Here is a 15,422-nt window from a genome sequence, read left to right as displayed (position 1 = left end):
ACATTCCTCTCTTTTTGTTCACGGGTAGTGTTTCTGCTCACACAGTCCCTGGTCTCTCTGCAGAATCCTGGAAGGGAATGAGAGGCAGTGTTGCCGTGCCAGGAGCAGCGGGAACATCACAGACACTCGAGGAAGTGGGAAGCAACATTGCTTTCTTCTTCATTTAACCTTGGAGCCTAAGTGTGACTGCCCTTTTGACTCTGACCATTGAACTGGCACAAAAACAGTATTGTAACAGTACTAAAAACAAAGTCAGCTCTTTCCATCTGCCCAGAGTTTGGTCCAGTTCCTGGCCCCTCGGCATTTTATCAGGTTTTAGTAAAGGTGGATATAATTTTAGATATGTTTTCAGTTATTTAACATCTCATAAGTATTTTCTGTGTTTCTTAGTGTGGTCTTCCTAAAAAACACTCATGATAGCTGATACCTATATTGATGAGTACCAATTTGTGCCATATGTACCTACTTCACAGTGACCAGATAATTTGCATTGTTGTCCAGTGTCTGTGCTATAAATGATGCTTCACTGGGTGCCTGCAATGCAGCTGTTGCCACATTTTGAATGCTTTCCCCAGGGTAGACCCTAGAAGTCAGATTCCTACTAAAAGGCTGAGGATGTTTTATAGCTCAGGATGTGTGTTGCTATATCTGTCTGCAAAGACCTGCTTATGTTGATTACCACATCCGGGATAGAGTGAGTTTCAGGACTTCCGAGCCCTGACCCCATTCCTGGAGCCTTTCTCCACCTCTGCATTCTCCCTAATGAGAGAGTGGCTCAGAGGCACCGCATGGTAGCACACGGTGGCTTTGGAAGCCTGCCCTCCCCAGCAGGGGTGGAACTCTGTGTCCCAGGTGGTCAGCAGCTGTTTGCAGGGACTCCAGGATTTGTGTCTTCAGAATACCGCAGACACCTTAGCAAGCCCTCTGGCTTTTCCGTGGCTATTTCTGGGTGTATAGTAATTGTATGACAAGTCAGGCCTGTGTGGCCCTGCATTGACAGGGATGAAGGAAGAAGAGAGTCTAGTGGCGTTTGCATAGGTTACTGCATAGTCACCACATCGGGTCTCTGACCTTATGAGCTTAGAGATCTCCAGCATGAATAGTTCCAGTAGTTAGTTACACATCCTGTCTTTTTCAGCTGTGCAGCACAGCTCACTGCCACAGCCTCCCTGACATGGTCTCAAGTCCACAGGATCGCCCTGGGACGGAGGATCAGAGTGACCGATAGCAAGCAAGGATCTTGGGTCTGCTTGTCTAAACCCCTCACATGTGTGCACATCTCACACTCTGCGCTCAGCCTGCGCCTGTCTCCTCAGGGTTCCAACTTCCCCTACCAGGACACAGTCAGGAAATAACGCCCTTACTGTCCTCTGTTCCTCTCTTGTGCCCATTCACTGATAGATTTTAGGTGGTTTCTACATGCAGGTACTGCCTGGGTGCTGGGGTCTGAGGCCGGCAGGGCAGACACAGCCTTGCCCTCTGGGAGCCCATAACCCAGTGAGAGAAACCAATGCTAATCACCTCATAGAGGCACATTATCACAGACGGTTTCCAACATGCTGCCAGGACATTCCATCATGTGGGGAGAGCTATCAGTGGGGCCGAAGATGAGGAATCCATAAGTGTCTTGGAAGGCATACAGTGTTCCAGAAAGAGGGAATGAGGACAGTTGAGGAAGGCATAGGCACCCTGGGTGGTGGCTGAGATAGTATAGAGGAGGCAGTGCCTAGGAAGCCAGGGCCTTAGGTGTCTCAGGAAGAGATTGGTCTCCAGGGCAAAGGAGGTCTCTGGCAGAGAGGGGAAAGCAGCTTTGTACTTTGCTTTGCCTGCTGCAGTGTGAAGGATGGACTGGGCTGGAGGAGGTATGGGATAGCCGGTTGGGATGCAGGTGCAGGAGATACTGACGTGTTATCTGGACTAGGGCAGTGGAGTGAAGTTGGACAACTGAGTGCATCTAAGTAAAATCGTAAGATGTGATTTACTGATTTCTCATAGTTTTCATGGTCTGTAAGACAACTTGCAGTTCTGTGTTTCCTCTGTCTTTAAATATATGTTCAACCTAACGCTCAGGTCATTTCTAGATACCGTTCTCCAATAAAAGGAGCCAGGGCTGCCTGGGAGATGCTTAAAGAATGAAGGGGACATGGCATAAAGACACAGGAGCCAGCATGAAGGGCCAGGGGAAAATAATAACTTACGTGTGTGGAAACACCTGGCAGACACTCTTCCCAGGTGAGCCACACTGATGTCACCAAAAAAGGGTCAGGGCAGCATTGTGTGGCTCCTGAGCTGTGGCACCCAGGGGGACACAGCATCTCTACAGCTAATCTCAAAGGGACACCAGCTGAACCAGAACCAAGAGACATTCTAGAGAATGACCTCGGGTTTTGAGGTCATAGAAGACCCCCACAGAAACAAAAGCCAAAAACAAAACCCAAATCTGAGGAACTAAAGAGCCAAGGCAGTCAAACGCAGCTTGGGTCCTGGACTGAATCATGAACCAAGAACAACATTGTTTTTGGGTTTTTTTTTTTTCCTTTTCTAAAAGGACAGGAGTCAGACACTTGGCTAAATTTGGATGAGGTCTGTAAATTAGCTAATGGTAGTATATCAGTGTTAATTTCCTGATTTTGATCATTGTACTGTAGTTATGCGAGTGTTCTTGTTTGTAGGAAATATACACAAAGCCATCTAGCAGGAAAGGGGCTAGATGTCTGCAACCCACTCTCCTAGGTAGGTAGGGAAAGAGAATGGGAATTTGATAAAGCGAATGGGGTGAAATGTTAATATTTGGAGAACTAAGGTGAAGAATATATACAAAGATTTTTTGTATTGCTTTTTGCACATTTTTTGTAAAAATGCTAAACAAATTATTTCAAAATAAAATTATTTCAAAATGCTAAACAAAGAAAAACCCCTGCTTAGAATCAAAAACGTGCCTCTTAACATGCACTGATGCTGCAGTGAGCTCTTTCTAGAGGAGAAACCTCACAGAAAACAGAACTGACCAGGTCATACCACAGTAATTCTCCCTGTTGACCAGAACCTCATCTGTTAAGGCCAGACCAGGGCAAGCTCTGCAGAGGTGCCCTTGCCTGGGACTCTGTGAGGCTTGGCAGCGGCCACCTGAAGGCAGGAGAATATTTATTGCCATCAACTGATCTGTCTCTGGTTTTTCACAACTCGGGATCAAGGCACGCTCTGAGCTGGTGCTGCTGGCCACGGGAAACACTCGCAGAGCCACCTCCCTGGGACCCCGTGGTGCCCTAGGCATCCCCAGGCATTCCCCACACTTCAGGAGAAGCTGGGGACATGCTGCTGCTTCTTCATTCTTTACAAAAGCCATGGAATACTCATAATTCTGTTGGCAGAACACACTGTGCAAAGGGGGTTGTCTCTTCCATGCTCAGCTTCCTTGTATATAAACGTCATCCGAGGGCGGGGGATTCCTGAGCCTTCAGCCCTTGAGCCTCAGCATACTGTGAAAGGTTCCCGAGAAGACAGAACACAAGGGAATAAAGACCTCATGGTCTCAAGCACAGTGACAGCCGCATGGTTACACTTCTAGCTGGATTTATATTAGTGTCTGTAATCACTTACAGTTCAAGAGGAAGATCTTGTTATCATTGTGCGCCCCTTCCAGCCTATACTTTAGAGGTCCTTTTTTGATCTACCAACTTTACTTGGGTACCTTCTTCATGTAGCCACCTGGGGGATGGCGGGGGTGGCTAGTCATGGACCCTGTGAACAGTGGTGAAGTGTGTGGAAGGAAAACTTAAGTCTCTTCCCGATGCATCGTTTCACCAGCCCGGGGAGGCCAGCGGCTGAAGTGGTCTCTGGCAATTTCCAAGGGGAGGAGTGTGGGAGAACTCAGAGGGCTGGGAGGGCTCTTCCTGCCTGGGGAGGGTTGTGGCTTGGAATACATGCAGGGCAGTTGTGCAGAGCCTAAGCTGCACGTGTGTACACACACCTGCACTTGTTGTGTGCTGTTTCCTATGAGATGAAAATGTTAGACCTGAAATCTCTTCCTGAGTCCCCTACTCTCTTGGCTGTCCCAGTTGCAGCGGGTGGGGCTGGCCGAGACAAACAGCTTTTAGTGCAATAGCATCTGGAGGCTGTGGGAGATTAGTTGTACTCCTCTTGTTCAAGCCCTTATGTATGCTGTGGCTGTTACCGGCTTCATGGGCGGTGCTGCAGCACAGCACAGACTCTTCCTGCTGTGGCTACCTCCTGCTGCCCCACCACACAGTCCTGCCTCGGAGCATGCGCTGGGGCCCACGGCCTAGGGCTGATAGTGCCTAGGAAGACGGTGCCTGCCTGCTGCCCGTGCCCAAGAAGATGCCTTGCTCCTCATCGTACTGGGGCCAGCTGAAGAAGGGCACGGAGGCCAGCAGGGGGGAGTGTGAAGTGGGCCCTGGTATATTGGACTCAGCAGTTGCTTACCTCCTTTGTAACCAGTTACATGAGAGGGGACAAAAATTCTTCATTTTATTCCAGCAAGATTCTAGTAGGTACCAAGAGCATAACTAGGAACAGCTTTGGGAATGTGAATTCTGACCACAGTGAATTGTGTTGTCGAGGGCAGGAATCCAAAGAAGACTGGGCCATTGGAGGCTCAAGAGTGAATTATCTCCATGCTGATAATTCTGAGTCAAACTAAGCCTGGTGTGCAATAAGCCAAAGGATGAGGCAAAGAAAATGAAGGGGATGGGTAAAAAGAAACATTTTGATAGAAAAATCTGCAGTCTCAGCGAAGTCTGCGTGGTGTCCGCTTTGACCAATCTCATGCTATTAAGATTTTCAGGTATTTGATCGGAGGGCTTGGTTGTTAGCAAGCAGCGGAAGTCTCAGAATCCCTCTCCTCCCACTCTAGAATGACCTGGTCTCTGGACACATACCTGGTGCATGTGGCTTGTCTCTGTCTCTGGTGACGCTGTATGGCCATCTCCCTCAAAGGCATTGTTTGTTCTTTTATTAGCAGTCAGTTCAGTGGCCCAAGACCCTGGAAGGCGTTCTTCTCTTATTCTGTGTCCACCCTCTTTGGTGTAATTTGGAGTTCCCCTAATAAAGGACAAGTTGCTTCTATAGAAACCGAAGTTGTTCCTGTAGGTGAACAATTTTTATGCCATAGAGACTAAAGAGAACCCGATTTGCCCCTGCAGTAACCGTGGCCCTGATGGGAACCTAGAAGCTTGCTGCCCAGCCCACCAGGTCTCAGGTACTTAACGGGTGTCTGCAATACTAGCAGTGTGTGCTCTCATATTCTTTTATTATAGATGGTATTCCACTTACTTTTATAGATGGAGTTCTTGTTTTAATTTAGTTTTATATTGTCTCAGCCACTGAAATCAGTCAGAACCCTGATTTGGAACTAGAAATACACATTATGTACATCTAGGTTTTTGAAAATTTGAAATCCAAAATTCTACCTACAATTTCCAGAATAGATCAGGGCCCTTCCAAGTGGGGACAGTACATGGAAGCCTGAGATGAAGAGGTTAGAACAGACTGAGTGGGACCCGTGTGGCTGGGCGTCCAGTGAGGGTCGTCAGCAGGGTCCAGCCCTGCCAAGAGGTTGGGTTGGATGGAAACACAGAAGAGACCATTTGGATTTGGTCTTTCAATGCTGACAGATTACCTTCTTCAAAAGAGTGGCTTTGATGTTATAAAGCTACTGTCATGAAAACCACATGGTTTGAGTTGAAGAATGGAGAGTGAAAGTTCTGTGCACTGAAGCATATACTCAAGAGAGTCAAATACATACAAGGTTAGAATCTTGTAAAAGTGGCATCATTGTTTAATTTAATGTGCTTCGACAACTATAAACTATTTGGATGAGCAGCTGAATTAGGGCCTTATTGCACACTGTTATGGATTGAATTATGTCCCCCTCAGAATACATAAGTTGAAGTCCTAGCCCCAGTTCCTCAGAGTGTAACTTTATGTGGAAATAATGTTGCAGATGTGATTCATCAAGATGAGGTCGTACTGGAGTAGGCTGGGCTCCTTACCCACTATGACTGGTGTCCTTTTCTTTTTTTTTTTTTTTTTCTCTTTTTTTTTATTTATTTTATTTATTTATTTATTTATTTTTTATTATACTTTAAGTTTTAGGGTACATGTGCTCATTGTGCAGGTTAGTTACATATGTATACATGTGCCATGCTGGTGCGCTGCACCCACTAACTCGTCATCTAGCATTAGGTATATCTCCCAATGCTATCCCTCCCCCCTCCCCCCACCCCACAACAGTCCCCAGAGTGTGATATTCCCCTTCCTGTGTCCATGTGATCTCATTGTTCAATTCCCACCTATGAGTGAGAATATGCGGTGTTTGGTTTTTTGTTCTTGCGATAGTTTACTGAGAATGATGGTTTCCAATTTCATCCATGTCCCTACAAAGGACATGAACTCATCATTTTTTATGGCTGCATAGTATTCCATGGTGTATATGTGCCACATTTTCTTAATCCAGTCTATCATTGTTGGACATTTGGGTTGGTTCCAAGTCTTTGCTATTGTGAATAATGCCGCAATAAACATACGTGTGCATGTGTCTTTATAGCAGCATGATTTATAGTCCTTTGGGTATATACCCAGTAATGGGATGGCTGGGTCAAATGGTATTTCTAGTTCTAGATCCCTGAGGAATCGCCACACTGACTTCCACAATGGTTGAACTAGTTTACAGTCCCACCAACAGTGTAAAAGTGTTCCTATTTCTCCACATCCTCTCCAGCACCTGTTGTTTCCTGACTTTTTAATGATTGCCATTCTAACTGGTGTGAGATGATATCTCATAGTGGTTTTGATTTGCATTTCTCTGATGGCCAGTGATGATGAGCATTTTTTCATGTGTTTTTTGGCTGCATAAATGTCTTCTTTTGAAAAGTGTCTGTTCATATCCTTCACCCACTTTTTGATGGGGTTGTTTGTTTTTTTCTTGTAAATTTGTTTGAGTTCATTGTAGATTCTGGATATTAGCCCTTTGTCAGATGAGTAGGTTGCGAAAATTTTCTCCCATGTTGTAGGTTGCCTGTTCACTCTGATGGTAGTTTCTTTTGCTGTGCAGAAGCTCTTTAGTTTAATTAGATCCCATTTGTCAATTTTGTCTTTTGTTGCCATTGCTTTTGGTGTTTTGGACATGAAGTCCTTGCCCATGCCTATGTCCTGAATGGTAATGCCTAGGTTTTCTTCTAGGGTTTTTATGGTTTTAGGTCTAACGTTTAAATCTTTAATCCATCTTGAATTGATTTTTGTATAAGGTGTAAGGAAGGGATCCAGTTTCAGCTTTCTACATATGGCTAGCCAGTTTTCCCAGCACCATTTATTAAATAGGGAATCCTTTCCCCATTGCTTGTTTTTCTCAGGTTTGTCAAAGATCAGATAGTTGTAGGTATGTGGCGTTATTTCTGAGGGCTCTGTTCTGTTCCATTGATCTATATCTCTGTTTTGGTACCAGTACCATGCTGTTTTGGTTACTGTAGCCTTGTAGTATAGTTTGAAGTCAGGTAGTGTGATGCCTCCAGCTTTGTTCTTTTGGCTTAGGATTGACTTGGCAATGCGGGCTCTTTTTTGGTTCCATATGAACTTTAAAGTAGTTTTTTCCAATTCTGTGAAGAAAGTCATTGGTAGCTTGATGGGGATGGCATTGAATCTGTAAATGACCTTGGGCAGTATGGCCATTTTCACGATATTGATTCTTCCTACCCATGAGCATGGAATGTTCTTCCATTTGTTTATATCCTCTTTTATTTCCTTGAGCAGTGGTTTGTAGTTCTCCTTGAAGAGGTCCTTCACATCCCTTGTAAGTTGGATTCCTAGGTATTTTATTCTCTTTGAAGCAATTGTGAATGGGAGTTCACTCATGATTTGGCTCTCTGTTTGTCTGTTGTTGGTGTATAAGAATGCTTGTGATTTTTGTACATTGATTTTGTATCCTGAGACTTTGCTGAAGTTGCTTATCAGCTTAAGGAGATTTTGGGCTGAGACAATGGGGTTTTCTAGATAAACAATCATGTCGTCTGCAAACAGGGACAATTTGACTTCCTCTTTTCCTAATTGAATACCCTTTATTTCCTTCTCCTGCCTGATTGCCCTGGCCAGAACTTCCAACACTATGTTGAATAGGAGCGGTGAGAGAGGGCATCCCTGTCTTGTGCCCGTTTTCAAAGGGAATGCTTCCAGTTTTTGCCCATTCAGTATGATATTGGCTGTGGGTTTGTCATAGATAGCTCTTATTATTTTGAAATACGTCCCATCAATACCTAATTTATTGAGAGTTTTTAGCATGAAGGGTTGTTGAATTTTGTCAAAGGCTTTTTCTGCATCTATTGAGATAATCATGTGGTTTTTGTCTTTGGCTCTGTTTATATGCTGGATTACATTTATTGATTTGCGTATATTGAACCAGCCTTGCATCCCAGGGATGAAGCCCACTTGATCATGGTGGATAAGCTTTTTGATGTGCTGCTGGATTCGGTTTGCCAGTATTTTATTGAGGATTTTTGCATCAATGTTCATCAAGGATATTGGTCTAAAATTCTCTTTTTTGGTTGTGTCTCTGCCCGGCTTTGGTATCATAATGATGCTGGCCTCATAAAATGAGTTAGGGAGGATTCCCTCTTTTTCTATTGATTGGAATAGTTTCAGAAGCAATGGTACCAGTTCCTCCTTGTACCTCTGGTAGAATTCGGCTGTGAATCCATCTGGTCCTGGACTCTTTTTGGTTGGTAAACTATTGATTATTGCCACAATTTCAGCTCCTGTTATTGGTCTATTCAGAGATTCAACTTCTTCCTGGTTTAGTCTTGGGAGAGTGTATGTGTCGAGGAATGTATCCATTTCTTCTAGATTTTCTAGTTTATTTGCGTAGAGGTGTTTGTAGTATTCTCTGATGGTAGTTTGTATTTCTGTGGGATCGGTGGTGATATCCCCTTTATCATTTTTTATTGTGTCTATTTGATTCTTCTCTCTTTTTTTCTTTATTAGTCTTGCTAGCGGTCTATCAATTTTGTTGATCCTTTCAAAAAACCAGCTTCTGGATTCATTGATTTTTTTAAGGGTTTTTTGTGTCTCTATTTCCTTCAGTTCTGCTCTGATTTTAGTTATTTCTTGCCTTCTGCTAGCTTTTGAGTGTGTTTGCTCTTGCTTTTCTAGTTCTTTTAATTGTGATGTTAGGGTGTCAATTTTGGATCTTTCCTGCTTTCTCTTGTGGGCATGTAGTGCTATAAATTTCCCTCTACACACTGCTTTGAATGCATCCCAGAGATTCTGGTATGTTGTGTCTTTGTTCTCGTTGGTTTCAAAGAACATCTTTATTTCTGCCTTCATTTCGTTATGTACCCAGTAGTCATTCAGGAGCAGGTTGTTCAGTTTCCATGTAGTTGAGCGGCTTTGAGTGAGATTTTTAATCCTGAGTTCTAGATTGATTGCACTGTGGTCTGAGAGATAGTTTGTTATAATTTCTGTTCTTTTACATTTGCTGAGGAGAGCTTTACTTCCAACTATGTGGTCAATTTTGGAATAGGTGTGGTGTGGTGCTGAAAAAAATGTATATTCTGTTGATTTGGGGTGGAGAGTTCTGTAGATGTCTATTAGGTCCGCTTGGTGCAGAGCTGAGTTCAATTCCTGGGTATCCTTGTTGACTTTCTGTCTCGTTGATCTGTCTAATGTTGACAGTGGGGTGTTAAAGTCTCCCATTATTAATGTGTGGGAGTCTAAGTCTCTTTGTAGGTCACTCAGGACTTGCTTTATGAATCTGGGTGCTCCTGTATTGGGTGCATATATATTTAGGATAGTTAGCTCCTCTTGTTGAATTGATCCCTTTACCATTATGTAATGGCCTTCTTTGTCTCTTTTGATCTTTGTTGGTTTAAAGTCTGTTTTATCAGAGACTAGGATTGCAACCCCTGCCTTTTTTTGTTTTCCATTTGCTTGGTAGATCTTCCTCCATCCCTTTATTTTGAGCCTATGTGTGTCTCTGCCCGTGAGATGGGTTTCCTGAATACAGCACACTGATGGGTCTTGACTCTTTATCCAACTTGCCAGTCTGTGTCTTTTAATTGGAGAATTTAGTCCATTTACATTTAAAGTCAATATTGTTATGTGTGAATTTGATCCTGTCATTATGATGTTAGCTGGTGATTTTGCTCATTAGTTGATGCAGTTTCTTCCTAGTCTCGATGGTCTTTACATTTTGGCATGATTTTGCAGCGGCTGGTACCGGTTGTTCCTTTCCATGTTTAGCACTTCCTTCAGGAGCTCTTTTAGGGCAGGCCTGGTGGTGACAAAATCTCTCAGCATTTGCTTGTCTGTAAAGTATTTTATTCCTCCTTCACTTATGAAGCTTAGTTTGGCTGGATATGAAATTCTGGGTTGAAAATTCTTTTCTTTAAGAATGTTGAATATTGGCCCCCACTCTCTTCTGGCTTGTAGGGTTTCTGCCGAGAAATCCGCTGTTAGTCTGATGGGCTTCCCTTTGAGGGTAACCCGACCTTTCTCTCTGGCTGCCCTTAACATTTTTTCCTTCATTTCAACTTTGGTGAATCTGACAATTATGTGTCTTGGAGTTGCTCTTCTCGAGGAGTATCTTTGTGGCGTTCTCTGTATTTCCTGAATCTGAATGTTGGCCTGCCTTGCTAGATTGGGGAAGTTCTCCTGGATAATATCCTGCAGAGTGTTTTCCAACTTGGTTCCATTCTCCGCATCACTTTCAGGTACACCAATCAGACGTAGATTTGGTCTTTTCACATAGTCCCATATTTCTTGGAGGCTTTGCTCATTTCTTTTTATTCTTTTTTCTCTAGACTTCCCTTCTCGCTTCATTTCATTCATTTCATCTTCCATTGCTGATACCCTTTCTTCCAGTTGATCGCATCGGCTCCTGAGGCTTCTGCATTCTTCACGTAGTTCTCGAGCCTTGGTTTTCAGCTCCATCAGCTCCTTTAAGCACTTCTCTGTATTGGTTATTCTAGTTATACATTCGTCTAAACTTTTTTCAAAGTTTTCAACTTCTTTGCCTTTGGTTTGAATGTCCTCCCGTAGCTCAGAGTAATTTGATCGTCTGAAGCCTTCTTCTCTCAGCTCGTCAAAATCATTCTCCATCCAGCTTTGTTCCGTTGCTGGTGAGGAACTGCGTTCCTTTGGAGGAGGAGAGGTGCTCTGATTTTTAGAGTTTCCAGTTTTTCTGTTCTGTTTTTTCCCCATCTTTGTGGTTTTATCTACTTTTGGTCTTTGATGATGGTGATGTACAGATGGGTTTTCGGTGTGGATGTCCTTTCTGTTTGTTAGTTTTCCTTCTAACAGACAGGACCCTCAGCTGCAGGTCTGTTGGAATACCCTGCCGTGGGAGGTGTCAGTGTGCCCCTGCTGGGGGGTGCCTCCCAGTTAGGCTGCTCGGGGGTCAGGGGTCAGGGACCCACTTGAGGAAGCAGTCTGCCCGTTCTCAGATCTCCAGCTGCGTGCTGGGAGAACCACTGCTCTCTTCAAAGCTGTCAGACAGGGACATTTAAGTCTGCAGAGGTTACTGTTGTCTTTTTGTTTGTCTGTGCCCTGCCCCCAGAGGTGGAGCCTACAGAATCAGGCAGGCCTCCTTGAGCTGTGGTGGGCTCCACCCAGTTCGAGCTTCCCGGCTGCTTTGTTTACCTAAGCAAGCCTGGGCAATGGCGGGCGCCCCTCCCCCAGCCTCGCTGCAGCCTTGCAGTTTGATCTCAGACTGCTGTGCTAGCAATCAGCGAGATTCCGTGGGCGTAGGACCCTCCGAGCCAGGTGTGGGATATAATCTCGTGGTGCGCCGTTTTTTAAGCCGGTCTGAAAAGCGCAATATTCGGGTGGGAGTGACCCGATTTTCGAGTCACCCCTTTCTTTGACTCGGAAAGGGAACTCCCTGACCCCTTGCGCTTCCCAGGTGAGGCAATGCCTCGCCCTGCTTCGGCTCGCCCACGGTGCGCGCACCCACTGGCCTGCGCCCACTGTCTGGCACTCCCTAGTGAGATGAACCCGGTACCTCAGATGGAAATGCAGAGATCACCCGTCTTCTGCGTCGCTCACGCTGGGAGCTGTAGACCGGAGCTGTTCCTATTCGGCCATCTTGGCTCCTCCCCGAGCGACTGGTGTCCTTTTCTAAGGGGAAATTTGGACACAAATAGACACGGGATGAGAATGCCACATAAAGATAAAGGTGGAGATTGCAGTGATGCTTCTATAAGCCAAGGAATGACAAAGATGCCAGCAGCCGCCAGAACCTCCAGGAGAGGCCAGAAGTGGGTTCTCCCTCCAGACCTCGGGAGGATCAGACCTGCTCGCATCTTGATCATGGATTTCTGTTCTGCGAAACTGTGAGACACTGAGTTTCTGTTAAGTCATCTAGTTCATGGCATTTTGTTATGGCAGCCATAGCAAACTAATACACATACACTGAAATATTTCTAGGTTGATTAATCTGTTAATAAAAAGTCAGACCGTAGGAGGAATAGAAAAATATATAGTTGAATAATTAATTGGTCCTCAGATTAAGGAATGAAACCCTAACTATTAAAGCAATAGGTAAAATCATAGTGGAAGATTGCTGGATTTGACCATGAAGAAAATTAATGCTGTAAATCAAAGGTTAAACTGTTGATAAGCTGCAAAAGAATATTTGCAATATTTACATTTGCAATATCCTAAATAAAGAGCTCTTATAAATCAGTAAGAAAAAGGTAAATCTCCTCTCTCTATCCCTTGATTTTTTTTTTTTCTCCCAGGAGATTTTCCTATTCCCAATTCATTCACTACTTTCATGAAAAAGACAACTTGTTACTCCTTTTCTTCCCGCTTCTAACTTCTCACCTGGTGTCGTAGCCTTGGGCTTAGTAGGCAGGACCTGCTCTCAATGAGGGCCACCTGCTGTGTCTACCACCTGTTTTATCCATTCTCCATCAGCACTCACCTGCCTGTCTTCCCACCCAAACAGGGGAACACATCCTTACATCTTCCCAGGGCCACCACTCCATTTGCAGCTGCCCCCTTTATCTTCGCTAGGACACTGAGTCTGTAGTCATTGATTTTCTTTTCCTGCCTCCATGGTCGGTTTCATCCTCATTCCAGAATCATTCCTGCCTGCATGCAGACGTGCCTTGACACATCTCATCTAAGTGAAACCCTTCTGTGGCCACATTCCTCTCTGGCTGCTGCTTCCTTTTATGCTGCTTTTCTGCAGACCTCCCAGGACCAGCTGCTTGACTCCCTGTCTCTACTTTTCCTCTCCTGGTTTCACCCACACCCACCTTGGTTGGCACTCTGTTCTACTAGGTGCCTGAAATGGATCTCATCAAGGGGCCTTGTGGCCTGCCTCTAGTTAAGATCAGTGGCCAGTTGGGGGTGGCATCTCAGCAGCATGTGACACAGCTTTGATTCCTAGAAACTTGCTTCCCTAAGTGTTTTCGACCCCAGCTTGTGATCTCTTCATCTCTCTGCTCCTTCATCCCTTTGCTATCTCCTGCTCTGCCAGGCTGCTTGGTGTTTGGAGGCCTGCGAGCGTCTGTCCTCAGCCTCCCCCACTCTAGTGGTCTTCTCTCTGAGAGACTGCATCTGGCCCCATGCCATCAGATGCCATCTCTCTGCTCATGACCCAGATCTGTAACCAGGACAAGTCACCACTGAAAGGTACCCTCCGTCTTCACTTGGGTCTGTAGTTGCCATGTGAAATTTAACAAAAGAAAATATAGTCGAAGCACACCAAGGCCTCCTCGCCTAACTAAAAGGGGTCATTGTCCGCTCAGTTGCTGTGGCCAAGGAAGAGGAGCATATCCTTGATTCCCCCTTTGGACTCAGGTACAAATCCAGTCAACTCTCCCTCTCCAGTGTGTCCCATATCCAGTGCTTCCTGTCCTCTCCACCATGCCATCTCCAGTCCCAGCCTGGGACGACACAGCAGCCTGTCTCCTGCTCACCTTGCCTTGCCTCATATCATCCACAGCCCAGCAGCTCTTGTATGATTTCTAGAAAGTCATTTGAATCCCACTGTTCTCCCATCACACCCAGAATTAAATCCAAGCTCTCCCCTGTGGGGTGTACAGTCCCGTTCTCCATTCCCTCCCCCGTGTGTGTCGTCACTGTGTTCTAGCTGCCCTGGCCACCTTGGTCCCTCACATTTGCCAGCTCATGTCCACCTCTGTGCATTTCCCCTGTGGCATCTCCACACAGAGGCTCTTTCCTGAGACCTTTTCTTCACTGCCACTTGGTCATCATTCAGGTGTCAGTTCAAATGTGTCTTCCTCTGGGCCTTCCTGGCTTCTTTGGAAAAGGCAGTGCCCCTGGCCAGCCTCCCTCTGACACAGCACTTGCTTGTGGTCTCTGTGTTGTTCACTGTCTCCTGAGATTATTTTGTTTGTTCTCTGTTTTTACCACTAGAACGTCAGTCCTCCAGAACAGGGACAGGGTCTCTTATTCACTGCTCTGTCCACACCTCCGAGAATGGAGCCCAGCACATCCCAGGCAGACGAGTACAAGGACGATGGCCTTGTTTTTATAGAAGTTCTGGATGCTCCTCTAGGGGGATGGTCGCCCTTGCTTTGGCAGAGCCAGGATCAGAACCCAGCTCCCCAACATGGGTTTCTTACCCCCAAGTCCCATGGCCACTCAGGAGCAGGAAGACGAGGCAGCTGACCTTAACCAATGCATCCATCAGGAGCTAGCCCGACCACATTGAGTAGATCTGAGGCCTGGGAGTCACACCCAGAATATTTACTTTGTCCTCTCCTAGTGGAGTGGCAGAGCTGAGAAGATTGCTCTCAAAACCTTCAAAGAAAAGGACCTGGGACCACTTCAAACCATAAGTCCATTGTTATGTCTCAGTGACCTTGATGACCTCCAGAAGTAGTGTTCTGGGCTCACAGCACACTGCCCTGAAGAAGGGAAACTCTGGAAGCCCAGAGGGAGTAGCTGTAGGAGGGATGTGGTCAACTGGAAAGTCCCCAGGCGTTCTATGGGAGGGGGACCTATGCTCTGCCATCCTTGGGCTGGCAGAGGACTTGGGATAAGGATTCCCAAAGGCAAAATTGAGGATGGGTCTTCCTTACCGCCTTGGGTCGAGGCTCTGCCTTCCTTTCCCTCACAGATTAAGGCAGTGGTTAAAATTACTGCTTTCAGAGGATTATCATTTTCCTTGGTTTCCTAATGCTCCTTTTTAAACCTTTTTAAAAACGTTCCAGCAGCCCAGCTTTTGTCACCACTGTGCTATTCAATTCCTCTTGTTCCCATCAGGGTGGCATCCACATGGCTAAAGCCAGCGGGGTTCTCTGTCTTCCGCTTGCCGGGCCTGCAGCAGCATGAGGGCTCCTGTCGCTCGCTGCTCTCCTTTCCACAGCTCCGTCTGGGTTTCCACCCTCTTTGCTGGACTTTCCTTCTCAGCCATCGTTGCTGGCTCTTCAGTCACTGGG

General features: G+C 45.6%; 1 protein-coding gene across 32 annotated transcripts in view; it reads left to right on the top strand.

The window, feature by feature from the left end:
- The window catches only part of GRB10 (growth factor receptor bound protein 10), a 209,591-nt gene that overhangs the window by 136,012 nt on the left and 58,157 nt on the right, over positions 1–15,422 (top strand). The window lies entirely within an intron of this gene.

This window comes from Gorilla gorilla, chromosome 6, assembly GCF_029281585.2.
Source record: "Gorilla gorilla gorilla isolate KB3781 chromosome 6, NHGRI_mGorGor1-v2.1_pri, whole genome shotgun sequence".
NCBI lineage: Eukaryota > Metazoa > Chordata > Mammalia > Primates > Hominidae > Gorilla > Gorilla gorilla.
This window is presented reverse-complemented; position numbering and strand designations above follow the sequence as displayed.